Here is a 13,859-nt window from a genome sequence, read left to right on the forward strand (position 1 = left end):
CCCCGCTGACTGTGGTGGCTCAAGTGGGCATGGAAGAATCGCCCTGGACGTCCTTCCCAATGGTCCCTTGGGCAGCTGAAGCTGCCCCAGACAGGGTGACTGATTCCTGCTAGTTGGGGCAGCACGTTTGGGCATGGAAGAAACGCCCTGGAGGTCTGTTCTTGGGGCCCTTCCAGAGGTCTAGCTGCCCCAGAAAGAGTGACTGATTCCCGCCTATTGTGGCAGCTCGTTTGGGCTTGGAAGAAACGCCCTGGAAGTCCTTCCCACTGGTCCCTTGAGTAGCCGAAGCTGCCCCAGAAAGGGTGACTGATTGCCGCTTGTGGAGGCATCTCGTTTGGGCTTGGAAGAAACGCCCTGGAGGTCTGTTCTTGGGGCCCTTCCAGAGGTCTAGCTGCCCCAGAAAGAGTGACTGATTCCCGCCTATTGTGGCAGCTCGTTTGGGCTTGGAAGAAACGCCCTGGAGGTCTTGTTCTTGGGGTCCTTCAAGAGGTCTAGCTGCCCCAGAAAGAGTGACTGATTCCCGCCTATTGTGGCAGTTGCTGGCAGCTTGTTTTGGCATTCAAGAAACCCTCCATAAGTCTTACCCAGGGGTCCCTTTGGAGCTGAAGCTGCCCCAGACAGGGTGACTGACTCCCGCTTATTGTGGCAGCTCAATTGGGCATGGAAGAAACGCCCTGGAGGTCTTGTTCTTGGGGCCCTTCAAGAGCTCAAGCTGCCCCAGAAAGAGTGACTGATTCCTGCCAGTTGCTGGCAGCTCGTTTTGGCATTCAAGAAACCCTCCGCAAGTCTTACCCAGGGGTCCCTTTAGAGCTGAAGCTGCCCCAGAAAGAGTGACTCCTTCCCCGCTGACTGTGGTGGCTCAAGTGGGCATGGAAGAATCACCCTGGACGTCCTTCCCAATGGTCCCTTGGGCAGCTGAAGCTGCCCCAGACAGGGTGACTGATTCCTGCTAGTTGGGGCAGCACGTTTGGGCATGGAAGAAACGCCCTGGAGGTCTGTTCTTGGGGCCCTTCCAGAGGTCTAGCTGCCCCAGAAAGAGTGACTGATTCCCGCCTATTGTGGCAGCTCGTTTGGGCTTGGAAGAAACGCCCTGGAGGTCTTGTTCTTGGGGTCCTTCAAGAGCTCAAGCTGCCCCAGAAAGAGTGACTGATTCCTGCCAGTTGCTGGCAGCTCGTTTTGGCATTCAAGAAACCCTCCACAAGTCTTACCCAGGGGTCCCTTTAGAGCTGAAGCTGAACCCGGAAAGAGTGACTCCTTCCCCGCTGACTGTGGTGGCTCAAGTGGGCATGGAAGAATCACCCTGGAGGTCCTTCCCAGGGGTCCCTTAAGTAGCTGAGGCTGCCCCAGAAAGAGTGACTGATTCCTGCCAGTTGGGGCAGCTCCTTTGGGCATGGAAGAAATGCCCTGGAGGTCTTTTCTTGGGGTCCTTCAAGAGCTCAAGCTGCCCCGGAAAGAGTGACTGATTCCTGCCAATTGCTGGCAGCTCGTTCGGGCATGGAAGAAATGCCCTGGAGGTATTCTCTTGGGCTCCTTCAAGAGATCAAGCTGCCCCGGAAAGAGTGACATATTCCTGCCAGTTGCTGGCAGCTCGTTAGGGCATTCAAGAAACCCTCTGGAAGTCTTTCCCAGGGGTCCATTTTGAGCTGAAGCCGCCCCCGGAAAGAGTGACTGATTCCCCGCCGACTGTGGTGGCTCAAGTGGGCATGGAAGAAACACCCTGGAGGTCTTTTCTTGGGCTACTTCAAGAGCTCAAGCTGTCCCAGAAAGAGTGACTGATCCCTGCCAGGAGCTGGCAGCTCGCGTGGGCGTTCAAGAAGCCCCCTGGAAGTCTTTTTCCAGGGTTCCCTTCAGAGCTGAAGCTGCCCCCGGAAAGAGTGGCTGGTTCCTGCCAATTGCTGGCAGCTCGTTCGGGCACGCAAGAAACTCTCTGGAGGTCTTTCCCAGGGTTCCCTTTAGAGCTGAAGCTGCCCCAAAAAGAGTGACTGATTCCCGCTGATTGTGGTGGCTCAAGTGGGCATGAAAGAATCACCCTGGAGGTCCTTCCCAATGGTCCCTTAAGTAGCTGAAGCTACCCCACAAAGAGTGACTGATTCCTGCTAGTTGGGGCAGCTCCTTTGGGCATGGAAGAAATGCCCTGGAGGTCTTTTCTTGGGGTCCTTCAAGAGCTCAAGCTGCCCCAGAAAGAGTGACTGATTCCTGCCAGTTGCTGGCAGCTCGTTTTGGCATTCAAGAAACCCTCCGCAAGTCTTACCCAGGGGTCCCTTTAGAGCTGAAGCTGCCCCAGAAAGAGTGACTCCTTCCCCGCTGACTGTGGTGGCTCAAGTGGGCATGGAAGAATCACCCTGGAGGTCCTTCCCAGGGGTCCCTTAAGTAGCTGAGGCTGCCCCAGAAAGAGTGACTGATTCCTGCTAGTTGGGGCAGCTCGTTTGGGATTGGAAGAAATGCCCTGGAGGTCTTTTCTTGGGCTCCTTCAAGAGCTCAAGCTGCCCCAGAAGGAGTGACTGATGTGGTGGCTCACGCGGGCATGGAAGAAATGCCATGCAAGTCCTTTCCAGGGGTTCCTTTAGAGCTGGAGCTGCCCCAAAAAAGAGTCACTGATTCCCGCTGACTGTGGTGGCTCATACGGGCATGGAAGTCTTTTCCCAAGGCTCAAGCAGGTAAAGGAAGACAGGTTGATCTCCGAGGCCGGCCCAGACAAAATCCTGGTCTGGACTTCTGAAGGGGGGATGGCAACTACACTGACTTGGTCGGAAAAGTCTCTCAAACAGGGGCTTTTCAAGTACCCTCATTGGGCACCAGCGGCCCATAGTCACGTCTCTTTGCCGTATTCAAGCTTGGAGTTTGTTTTTGGTCACCAACGGCTCTTAGTTAAGCCTAAAATGTTATGTCTGTCTGTCTGTCAGCAAATGTGCTGGAGGTTTAAGGGTTAAAAATTAGTACCTGTTATGCTTGCCGACATTGTATTATTTGTGGCGTAGATTGCGGCTCCTACTGCTGACAGTTTGTGGGTATCGCTTCTCGGCCTTTTGGCTAAGATCAAGTGTAGTATCTGTTCTTATCAGTATTATACTTGGGCTTACCTCGCGGGCAGTGACAGCGATCGCCTCTTGGAGGTTTCCTGGCTCACAATTACCCCTGTGTTGTGAGCTCTCAACCCTTGAGAGGTAAAGGAATTGCACTTTTTAAGGTAAGACGTTTTAAGTATTTATTGGCTATTTATTTGGGTTTTAGTGTTTTAGTGTGTTTTAAGCTGTTGGTGCCTCCACCATGTCGGCTGCTCGTGCCGGCGTGAGGAGGCACCACAGCGTACGCTTTTTATTAAAAGAAAAAAATGGTAAGCTCCTGGAGATGTCCAGACTGGACTTCTCCAGGAAGCTGATACAAAAAACCTTAAATTTTAGACCTGAAGACCTGAATTGTATCGTGACTCTGCCTCTAGGAAAAGGATTTGATGTTAGTTTTAGAGCTGCTTCCCTATTAAATGACTTCTGGCAAAGGTTTGATGCGGTTAAGATCCAGTTTTCCATGTTTACTGTGGAAAAACTTTCTGACAACACACTTAAAACTGTGATTGTCAGAATGTTTAATGAAACAGTTACTGGAGATGACATTTGTGTGTGGCTGGGCAGATATTGCACTGTTCGAGGCCAGCCAGTCAAGGTGCTAGATGAGGATGGCATCTGGAATTGCTCCTGGCGAATTCCCATTAAACAATGGGAAGATGCCGGGGGCTACCAGGGCCTGAGACATCTGCCCTCAATGATTGTGCTTGGAGAGAACAGGGGCTACATTCATTATCAGGGGATGCCCAAATTGTGCAGAAAGTGTGGGAAGAATGGGCATCTCGCTGAAGCATGCCAGGAGTTAATCTGTGGGAAGTGCAGAGAAGTTGGTCACAGTTTTGAGCAGTGCACCAATGGCAGGCGGTGCAATCTGTGTGGAGAAGAAAACCATCTCTTCAGAGATTGCCCAAAAAGCTTTGCCAACAAACTGAAAAACAACAAAATGGCCGCCCCACAAGCAAGCATGGTTGAACAAAGGGAGGAGGCGGTCCCTGTGGTTTTGGCGGGAAATTCCCTGCCAGCCACAGGAACCGGCCAGGAAGAGGGAAGTGGGGCGGCCGTAGGGGCGGAGTCACCCATTTTATTTGAACAGAGGGAGGAAGCCCCTCCCCAACAAAGTGTGACACAAGGTGTAACAGCCAATGAGGAGGAGGAAACGGCTTCCTCTCTCCTCACCGTCTCTGAGGCAAGTGTTGACGCTAGTCAAAGTGAAACTCAGTGTTCACTTCCTTATGCTCAGATGCAGAAACGGGCTGCGAGATCTCCTCTAGAAATGGAGGAGAAAAGACTAAGGGCTTCAGAGCGGCTAGATAGTTCCAAATCGGAAGATCTAGACCGCTCATGGCCCTTAGGTTCTCCTAATGGAGTTTCATTTCTGCATGTAAAGCTAAGATCATCATCACCGAAGGAGCTACAAGAGGTCTTCTCTGTGGCTTCTGAAGTGGTTAGCATCTCCTCCCCTGACCCAACACCTGTTGGGATAGGTGAAGAGCAGATGCAACAAGACATAACCTGATTTTTATCTTGTTTTTAAAACCATTGATATCTTTGTAAACTAACTGTAACTCTTTTAAATGTTCATATCCCCTTTTCATCTGCTCATGGCCCTTACTATTTCCACTATTAATGTGAGAAGTGTGAGGAGCCCCATTCGAGCACAAAGCGTTTTATCTTTTTTAAAACTCTTAAAGTCTGATGTGTTTTTATTACAAGAATGTGCCTTACCTTTTATCTCTAATTACAGAAAGTGGGAAGACGTGTGGACCCCAGGTCCCTCCCTATGGAGCGGATCGAACCAAAACAAAAATGATGGGGTCGCAATTTTAATAAACAATCCCAACATTCTGGTGAAGGGTACCACTGTGGTGAGAGATGGGCGGGCCTTTTTAGTAACACTGACTTTTTTAGGAAGAGATTTTAACGTTTTAAATATATACGGACACACTGATAAAAACGAGAGATATGAACTTTTAGAAGACTTGCAGCCCCACATGCTTGGCAAACCTCCCCTAGTGGTGGCAGGGGATTTTAATTGTATTCTAACACAGAAAGACAGGAAAAAGGCAGATTTTAAATTGGACAAAACATCAACTCTTTTAAACCATTTAGTTAAAGATTTTAGATTAGTTGACTGTTTTAGACAAGTGCATCCAAGAGAGGAAGGCTTCACTTGGTTCAGTAGTGACAGCACCAGTGCCTCTCGAATAGATTATATTTTTACAAGAGATTTCCCGCCCGTGGATGCTACATTGACCCCCACCTTTTTTTCTGATCACACAATACTATCCTGCACTCTTTCACTCCCCCCTGGTGTGACGATAGGCGGAGGGCTGTGGAAGCTGAACTGCTCCCTGTTGGAAGAGGAGGAAGTGGTTAAAGGATATAGGGAGCAGTTCAGCCAATGGCAGACCCTCCAGGACTTTTATGATACACGAGCACAGTGGTGGGAAATGGTTAAAGGGAGGACAAGAACATATTTTAAAAAAATAGGAAAACAGAGAAAAAACAAAGGGAAAAAACGCATGTTGGGGCTGCAAAAACGTTTACAAAGATATTTTAACCTTTTAAACAATGGATTTGATTTTAAACAAGAAGTAATTGAAGTTAAAAAAGAAATGCTAGAATTGTCAAAAATACAAAGTAAAGGTGTAATAGTAAGAAGCAAAGAAAAAGAAATTGAAGAAGGGGAAAAATGCACAAGGTACTTTTTTAAGAAAATCATGACAAGTGGGAGGGCAATAAACACTCTAAAAACAGAAGGGAGGGAGGCAAGTACCACACAAGACATTTTAGAAACAATAGAACTTTTTTATACACAACTTTTTAACGAAAAAGAAGTAAATCAGGAAGTCCAAAAAGAAGTTTTATCCTTTTTAGACAACAAAGTTAAAAACAGCAATCATGCACTTTTAACCCAAAATTTTAGCATTTTAGATTTTCAAAAAGCCCTCAAAAGTTTTAAACGAGGTAAATCCCCAGGCTTTGACGGGCTCCCATACGAATTTTATTCAACCTTCGGGGATATTTTAGTGCAAGATTTAATGACTGTTTTTAATGAATTTGAGAACACAAATAGACTTCCTGATAGTTTTAAAATGGGGATTGTAACACTTTTGTATAAAAAAGGAGATAGACAGAAATTGCAGAACTGGAGACCTATTACACTTTTAAATTTTGACTACAAGATTTTTAGCAAGATTTTAGCTTCACGAATGACCACAGTTTTAGAGGACGTGATCCACCTGGATCAAGCCTGTGCTGTACCTGGAAGGAAGATCACGGACAGCCTCATACTGATCAGAGATGCCATCTGTTTTGCGAGAGACAGAAACATTCGGTTAGCAGTCCTAAATTTAGATTTTGAAAAAGCCTTTGATCGAGTCTCGCACCAGTACCTCCTAGAGGTACTGAAAAATATGGGTTTCCCGGGGAAATTCATAGCCTGGGTGGGATTGCTATACAATGGGTTGACAAGCAAAATCCTAGTAAATGGGCATCTATCAAAGGAAGTTAAAATTTCCAGCGGCGTCCGTCAGGGGTGTCCGTTATCCCCCCTTCTGTACGTGGCATGTATAGAGCCTTTAGCACAGATCTTGAGAAGGGACAAATGGGTCAATGGTTTTAAGGTACCAGGGACAGGGGGACTGATCGCTAAGTGCGTCTTATACATGGATGATATAACGATTTTAGCCACTGACTTTTTAACCCTACAAAGAGTTTTAGATTTAACAGACTGGTATGGTCGGGCCTCGGGCGCCAAACTAAACAGGAACAAGTCCGAGGCCCAACTCTTTGGGCCATGGGGGGACGTACAGACGACGGGGCTGGACCTTATTTTTAATGACAACTTTTTAAAGATTTTAGGGGTGAAGTTCGATAAAGAGGGTGGAGGAGGGCATAACTGGGATGATATTTTAAATAAAGTAAATAAAAAGTTGGGATACTGGGGTTTGAGAAAGCTGACTATGGAGGGCAAAATTTTGATTTTTAAATCTGTGATTTTACCCCTCATTTTACTTGTTTCCTCTGTTTTTAGTCCACCGAGAAGTTTTATCAGGAAGCTGGAAAGGGCGGTGTTTTATTTCCTGTGGGGATCCAAGTGGGAGCGCCTAAAAAGGACTGAACTGAAGAAAAAGCCAGAACATGGTGGAAAAGGCCTCCCAGATCCCCACCTGTTTTTAGGCAGCCGCTTCACCGCCCTGCATTTTAGCTACGCATTGACCCCATCCAAGGAAAACAAGACGGCAGCCATGACTCGATTCTGGATGGGGTCCTACTTAAGAAGCCTGAAAGTTTTAACGGTGGATCTTAAAAACCCAGTATCTTTTAATTTACCAAAAGAATATGATTTTATAAAGAAATTTTTAAAGAAGTATGTTTTAGAGACCAACGATGTCACCATTTTGACTAACCACAAGGCTCTCATTTCTCTTGTCCAGGATCGAGAGACGGTGAGTCGGGTGCCGGGCCTCACATTATGTGAGGCCCAACAAGTGTGGAGAAACGTGGCCCACCCAGCTCTCCAGAACGGACACAAGGACCTGTTGTGGATGGTGGCACATGAGATCCTCCCGGTCAGGGCGGTTATGCACTCCAGAGGCATGGCCAAAAACCCCACCTGCCCACGGCCTGGGTGTGGATGCCCAGAGACCGTGCGGCACCTGCTCTGGGAGTGCGGCGCTGCGCGGGACCTGTGGGCCAGGACCGGCCCCCTGTATCATCAGTACCTGCCGGCGGGGAGGGCCCAGATGGACTACCACCTTTTCATCCATGGGGTGGGCCAGGGCGTGAAAGACATGACAAAACAGGATTTTACAGCGCTCTGGCTCACCCTGACCGCCATCAAGGATGCCATCTGGGTCTCAAGAAACCTGCTGGTGGGGAAGCAGGTCACGGTACCCCTTCAAGGGACAAAGAGAATGATAGCAACCACGCTACAGGGGTACCGTACCTTAACAAGAGGCCAAGGGGGCCGGGGTCAAACGGAGGAGGTCCCGGCCGCCACCGTACCTGGCCGCCCGTAGATGCACCCTCACCACTCTGGCTACGGGAACAGCGGGCCAGCAGGCCAGAGGAGGGGGATCTCCGCTATGCCCCTGAAACGCAGGGACTGTGACCGGCCTGGAGAGTTGGTGTGAATGGATTTTATTGTTAGGACTCACCCTCGATCCGGGACAAAGAAATGATTTTATTTCTTTGTATTGCGTCTACGCTTTTACATTGTTTTTACTGGACCGGTTTTATTCGCTTTTATCAACGCTGCGCCTGGACTCTCTCGCTTTTAACATAACACACGCACACACAAAGACTTTTTACACAACATACACTTTTATTTCTTCCAAGAACCAAGTTTTTTTTTTTAAAGGGAAATTTTATGCTTATTGTCTGCGTTTTATTGTCTTTTAAAGTGTGCAAAAATGTTTTATCGTGTGTTTTGTTTTGCTTTAGTTCCATTAAGTCCAGTGCTTAGTTAAAATGGTGACTAGCCAACAAGTTTTTAGGCCAGTTTTATTGTTTTATTGTTTATGGTTTTATTTTTTATCCTTTATTTTTATTGAACAGCCTTGTTTTTTACCCTATTGTATGTTTTTGTTTTTAAAAACATGTCCCTTTTACAAACATTATTGTATTTTAAGTTCACACAAAACACCTGCCCTTTTAATTTATCCTCTGTTTTACTCCTATTCATTTACTCTGGAAGATTTTAAGGGAAATATGTGAACAAAAAAGATAAAGATATGTTTTTGGAGATGAAAATGTTATGGAAAACGCTGTCAATAAATTTTTTTTCGAAAGAAAATCTGTTCTTATCAGTTTAATATCTGATACGTGCCCTACCCGGGCACTATATATTAAATTGATTTTTGCAGCTGGGAGATGGGTTAGGGGCTTGCTCCACCCACTCCACGCATCGACCTGGTATTGCAGTACCTCCGGGAACGGTGCACTCATTAAGCGGTGAACAGCAGAACTAGATTGCATGAAATTTAACATAACGTTAGATTGAATGTAGGGACTTGCGCTTCTTTGCGATTAGGTATCTGTCTTATGCGCTCGTTTAGACAGTGAGCATGAACAACCCTCTTGGCAGGATCCTCTTATTCTAGTCCATGAGCCACGATGCACATATTGCAACTCAGGGAGGAAAAAAAAATAAATAAAAAAAATCCATCCAAAATTCCCAATCAGGACCTAAGTCTGACCTGGGGGATGGTGGGTCCAGAGAGCTGTGGAGAGGATAATTCCCAATCAGGACCCAAGTCTGACCTGGGGGATGGTGGGTCCAGAGAGCTGTGGAGAGGATAATTCCCAATCAGGACCTAAGTCTGACCTGGGGGATGGTGGGTCCAGAGAGCTGTGCAGAGGATTTGAAAAATGGCAAAGCATGAAACCCCCGCTCCTGTCGCATTCACCCAGGGTCCAAAGCGCCGGGCCGGGGCCCCAACTCCCAGCCTACGTGTGGGGACGTCCCGCGCCTAGAGGTACATGCCCCTTTGGGGCACCAGCGGCACGCAAGGCTGGCACCTGCGGTTAACCAAGTCAATGTTCCCGGGCTTAAGTTTGGGCTACCCGGGCACTGCTGGAGAACAGGTGTTCCTCCAGGGTCCCCCACAGGGCAGGTGCTTGCCCCCAGAGAGGGTGAAGATTACCCAGCCAGAGTCAAGGCCAGTGCGGGCAAGGAAAAACGCTCCGGAAAGGGGGGCCCTTAGGAGCTTAAGCGTATCCCCGGGAAAGGGTGACTGATTTCCGGCCAAGCTGGATTGGAAGAAAGGCTCTGGAAGTCCTTCCCATGGAAGGGTCCCTTAAGAGCTGGGTCTGACCCTAAAAAAGGTGATGGTTTCCCGCTAATTGTGGCCATGGAAGTCCTTCCAGGGCGCTTTTGAGAGCTAAAACACACCCCAGAAAGAGTGACCGATTCCTGCTGATTATGGTGGCTCAAGTGGGCATGGAAGAATCGCCCTGGAAGTCCTTCCCACTGGTCCCTTGAGTAGCCGAAGCTGCCCCAGAAAGGGTGACTGATTGCCGCTTGTGGAGGCATCTCGTTTGGGCTTGGAAGAAACGCCCTGGAGGTCTGTTCTTGGGGCCCTTCCAGAGGTCTAGCTGCCCCAGAAAGAGTGACTGATTCCCGCCTATTGTGGCAGCTCGTTTGGGCTTGGAAGAAACGCCCTGGAGGTCTTGTTCTTGGGGTCCTTCAAGAGGTCTAGCTGCCCCAGAAAGAGTGACTGATTCCCGCCTATTGTGGCAGTTGCTGGCAGCTTGTTTTGGCATTCAAGAAACCCTCCATAAGTCTTACCCAGGGGTCCCTTTGGAGCTGAAGCTGCCCCAGACAGGGTGACTGACTCCCGCTTATTGTGGCAGCTCAATTGGGCATGGAAGAAACGCCCTGGAGGTCTTGTTCTTGGGGCCCTTCAAGAGCTCAAGCTGCCCCAGAAAGAGTGACTGATTCCTGCCAGTTGCTGGCAGCTCGTTTTGGCATTCAAGAAACCCTCCGCAAGTCTTACCCAGGGGTCCCTTTAGAGCTGAAGCTGCCCCAGAAAGAGTGACTCCTTCCCCGCTGACTGTGGTGGCTCAAGTGGGCATGGAAGAATCACCCTGGACGTCCTTCCCAATGGTCCCTTGGGCAGCTGAAGCTGCCCCAGACAGGGTGACTGATTCCTGCTAGTTGGGGCAGCACGTTTGGGCATGGAAGAAACGCCCTGGAGGTCTGTTCTTGGGGCCCTTCCAGAGGTCTAGCTGCCCCAGAAAGAGTGACTGATTCCCGCCTATTGTGGCAGCTCGTTTGGGCTTGGAAGAAACGCCCTGGAGGTCTTGTTCTTGGGGTCCTTCAAGAGGTCTAGCTGCCCCAGAAAGAGTGACTGATTCCCGCCTATTGTGGCAGTTGCTGGCAGCTTGTTTTGGCATTCAAGAAACCCTCCATAAGTCTTACCCAGGGGTCCCTTTGGAGCTGAAGCTGCCCCAGACAGGGTGACTGACTCCCGCTTATTGTGGCAGCTCAATTGGGCATGGAAGAAACGCCCTGGAGGTCTTGTTCTTGGGGCCCTTCAAGAGCTCAAGCTGCCCCAGAAAGAGTGACTGATTCCTGCCAGTTGCTGGCAGCTCGTTTTGGCATTCAAGAAACCCTCCGCAAGTCTTACCCAGGGGTCCCTTTAGAGCTGAAGCTGCCCCAGAAAGAGTGACTCCTTCCCCGCTGACTGTGGTGGCTCAAGTGGGCATGGAAGAATCACCCTGGACGTCCTTCCCAATGGTCCCTTGGGCAGCTGAAGCTGCCCCAGACAGGGTGACTGATTCCTGCTAGTTGGGGCAGCACGTTTGGGCATGGAAGAAACGCCCTGGAGGTCTGTTCTTGGGGCCCTTCCAGAGGTCTAGCTGCCCCAGAAAGAGTGACTGATTCCCGCCTATTGTGGCAGCTCGTTTGGGCTTGGAAGAAACGCCCTGGAGGTCTTGTTCTTGGGGTCCTTCAAGAGCTCAAGCTGCCCCAGAAAGAGTGACTGATTCCTGCCAGTTGCTGGCAGCTCGTTTTGGCATTCAAGAAACCCTCCACAAGTCTTACCCAGGGGTCCCTTTAGAGCTGAAGCTGCCCCAGAAAGAGTGACTCCTTCCCCGCTGACTGTGGTGGCTCAAGTGGGCATGGAAGAATCACCCTGGAGGTCCTTCCCAGGGGTCCCTTAAGTAGCTGAGGCTGCCCCAGAAAGAGTGACTGATTCCTGCCAGTTGGGGCAGCTCCTTTGGGCATGGAAGAAATGCCCTGGAGGTCTTTTCTTGGGGTCCTTCAAGAGCTCAAGCTGCCCCGGAAAGAGTGACTGATTCCTGCCAATTGCTGGCAGCTCGTTTGGGCATGGAAGAAATGCCCTGGAGGTATTCTCTTGGGCTCCTTCAAGAGATCAAGCTGCCCCGGAAAGAGTGACATATTCCTGCCAGTTGCTGGCAGCTCGTTAGGGCATTCAAGAAACCCTCTGGAAGTCTTTCCCAGGGGTCCATTTTGAGCTGAAGCCGCCCCCGGAAAGAGTGACTGATTCCCCGCCGACTGTGGTGGCTCAAGTGGGCATGGAAGAAACACCCTGGAGGTCTTTTCTTGGGCTACTTCACGAGCTCAAGCTGTCCCAGAAAGAGTGACTGATCCCTGCCAGGAGCTGGCAGCTCGCGTGGGCGTTCAAGAAGCCCCCTGGAAGTCTTTTTCCAGGGTTCCCTTCAGAGCTGAAGCTGCCCCCGGAAAGAGTGGCTGGTTCCTGCCAATTGCTGGCAGCTCGTTCGGGCACGCAAGAAACTCTCTGGAGGTCTTTCCCAGGGTTCCCTTTAGAGCTGAAGCTGCCCCAAAAAGAGTGACTGATTCCCGCTGATTGTGGTGGCTCAAGTGGGCATGAAAGAATCACCCTGGAGGTCCTTCCCAATGGTCCCTTAAGTAGCTGAAGCTACCCCACAAAGAGTGACTGATTCCTGCTAGTTGGGGCAGCTCCTTTGGGCATGGAAGAAATGCCCTGGAGGTCTTTTCTTGGGGTCCTTCAAGAGCTCAAGCTGCCCCAGAAAGAGTGACTGATTCCTGCCAGTTGCTGGCAGCTCGTTTTGGCATTCAAGAAACCCTCCGCAAGTCTTACCCAGGGGTCCCTTTAGAGCTGAAGCTGCCCCAGAAAGAGTGACTCCTTCCCCGCTGACTGTGGTGGCTCAAGTGGGCATGGAAGAATCACCCTGGAGGTCCTTCCCAGGGGTCCCTTAAGTAGCTGAGGCTGCCCCAGAAAGAGTGACTGATTCCTGCTAGTTGGGGCAGCTCGTTTGGGATTGGAAGAAATGCCCTGGAGGTCTTTTCTTGGGCTCCTTCAAGAGCTCAAGCTGCCCCAGAAGGAGTGACTGATGTGGTGGCTCACGCGGGCATGGAAGAAATGCCATGCAAGTCCTTTCCAGGGGTTCCTTTAGAGCTGGAGCTGCCCCAAAAAAGAGTCACTGATTCCCGCTGACTGTGGTGGCTCATACGGGCATGGAAGTCTTTTCCCAAGGCTCAAGCAGGTAAAGGAAGACAGGTTGATCTCCGAGGCCGGCCCAGACAAAATCCTGGTCTGGACTTCTGAAGGGGGGATGGCAACTACACTGACTTGGTCGGAAAAGTCTCTCAAACAGGGGCTTTTCAAGTACCCTCATTGGGCACCAGCGGCCCATAGTCACGTCTCTTTGCCGTATTCAAGCTTGGAGTTTGTTTTTGGTCACCAACGGCTCTTAGTTAAGCCTAAAATGTTATGTCTGTCTGTCTGTCAGCAAATGTGCTGGAGGTTTAAGGGTTAAAAATTAGTACCTGTTATGCTTGCCGACATTGTATTATTTGTGGCGTAGATTGCGGCTCCTACTGCTGACAGTTTGTGGGTATTGCTTCTCGGCCTTTTGGCTAAGATCAAGTGTAGTATCTGTTCTTATCAGTTTAATATCTGATACGTGCCCTACCCGGGCACTATATATTAAATTGATTTTTGCAGCTGGGAGATGGGTTAGGGGCTTGCTCCACCCACTCCACGCATCGACCTGGTATTGCAGTACCTCCGGGAACGGTGCACTCATTAAGCGGTGAACAGCAGAACTAGATTGCATGAAATTTAACATAACGTTAGATTGAATGTAGGGACTTGCGCTTCTTTGCGATTAGGTATCTGTCTTATGCGCTCGTTTAGACAGTGAGCATGAACAACCCTCTTGGCAGGATCCTCTTATTCTAGTCCATGAGCCACGATGCACATATTGCAACTCAGGGAGGAAAAAAAAATAAATAAAAAAAATCCATCCAAAATTCCCAATCAGGACCTAAGTCTGACCTGG

General features: G+C 49.5%; 3 non-coding genes across 3 annotated transcripts; all 3 read left to right on the forward strand.

Annotated features, from left to right (window-relative positions):
• The first annotated feature begins 3,010 nt into the window (after window positions 1-3,010).
• Window positions 3,011-3,199, forward strand: LOC141379455 (U2 spliceosomal RNA). Its single transcript, XR_012396097.1, has one exon. It is a non-coding gene; the product is annotated as a U2 spliceosomal RNA (small nuclear RNA).
• A 5,630-nt stretch (window positions 3,200-8,829) lies between these two features.
• On the forward strand, window positions 8,830-9,015 carry LOC141379423 (U2 spliceosomal RNA). The gene has a single exon (XR_012396028.1). It is a non-coding gene; the product is annotated as a U2 spliceosomal RNA (small nuclear RNA).
• Window positions 9,016-13,414: 4,399 nt separating this feature from the next.
• On the forward strand, window positions 13,415-13,605 carry LOC141379411 (U2 spliceosomal RNA). The gene has a single exon (XR_012396014.1). It is a non-coding gene; the product is annotated as a U2 spliceosomal RNA (small nuclear RNA).
• The last annotated feature ends 254 nt before the right edge of the window (window positions 13,606-13,859 follow it).

Source organism: Danio rerio, chromosome 2 (genome assembly GCF_049306965.1).
Source record: "Danio rerio strain Tuebingen ecotype United States chromosome 2, GRCz12tu, whole genome shotgun sequence".
NCBI classification, from domain to species: domain Eukaryota; kingdom Metazoa; phylum Chordata; class Actinopteri; order Cypriniformes; family Danionidae; genus Danio; species Danio rerio.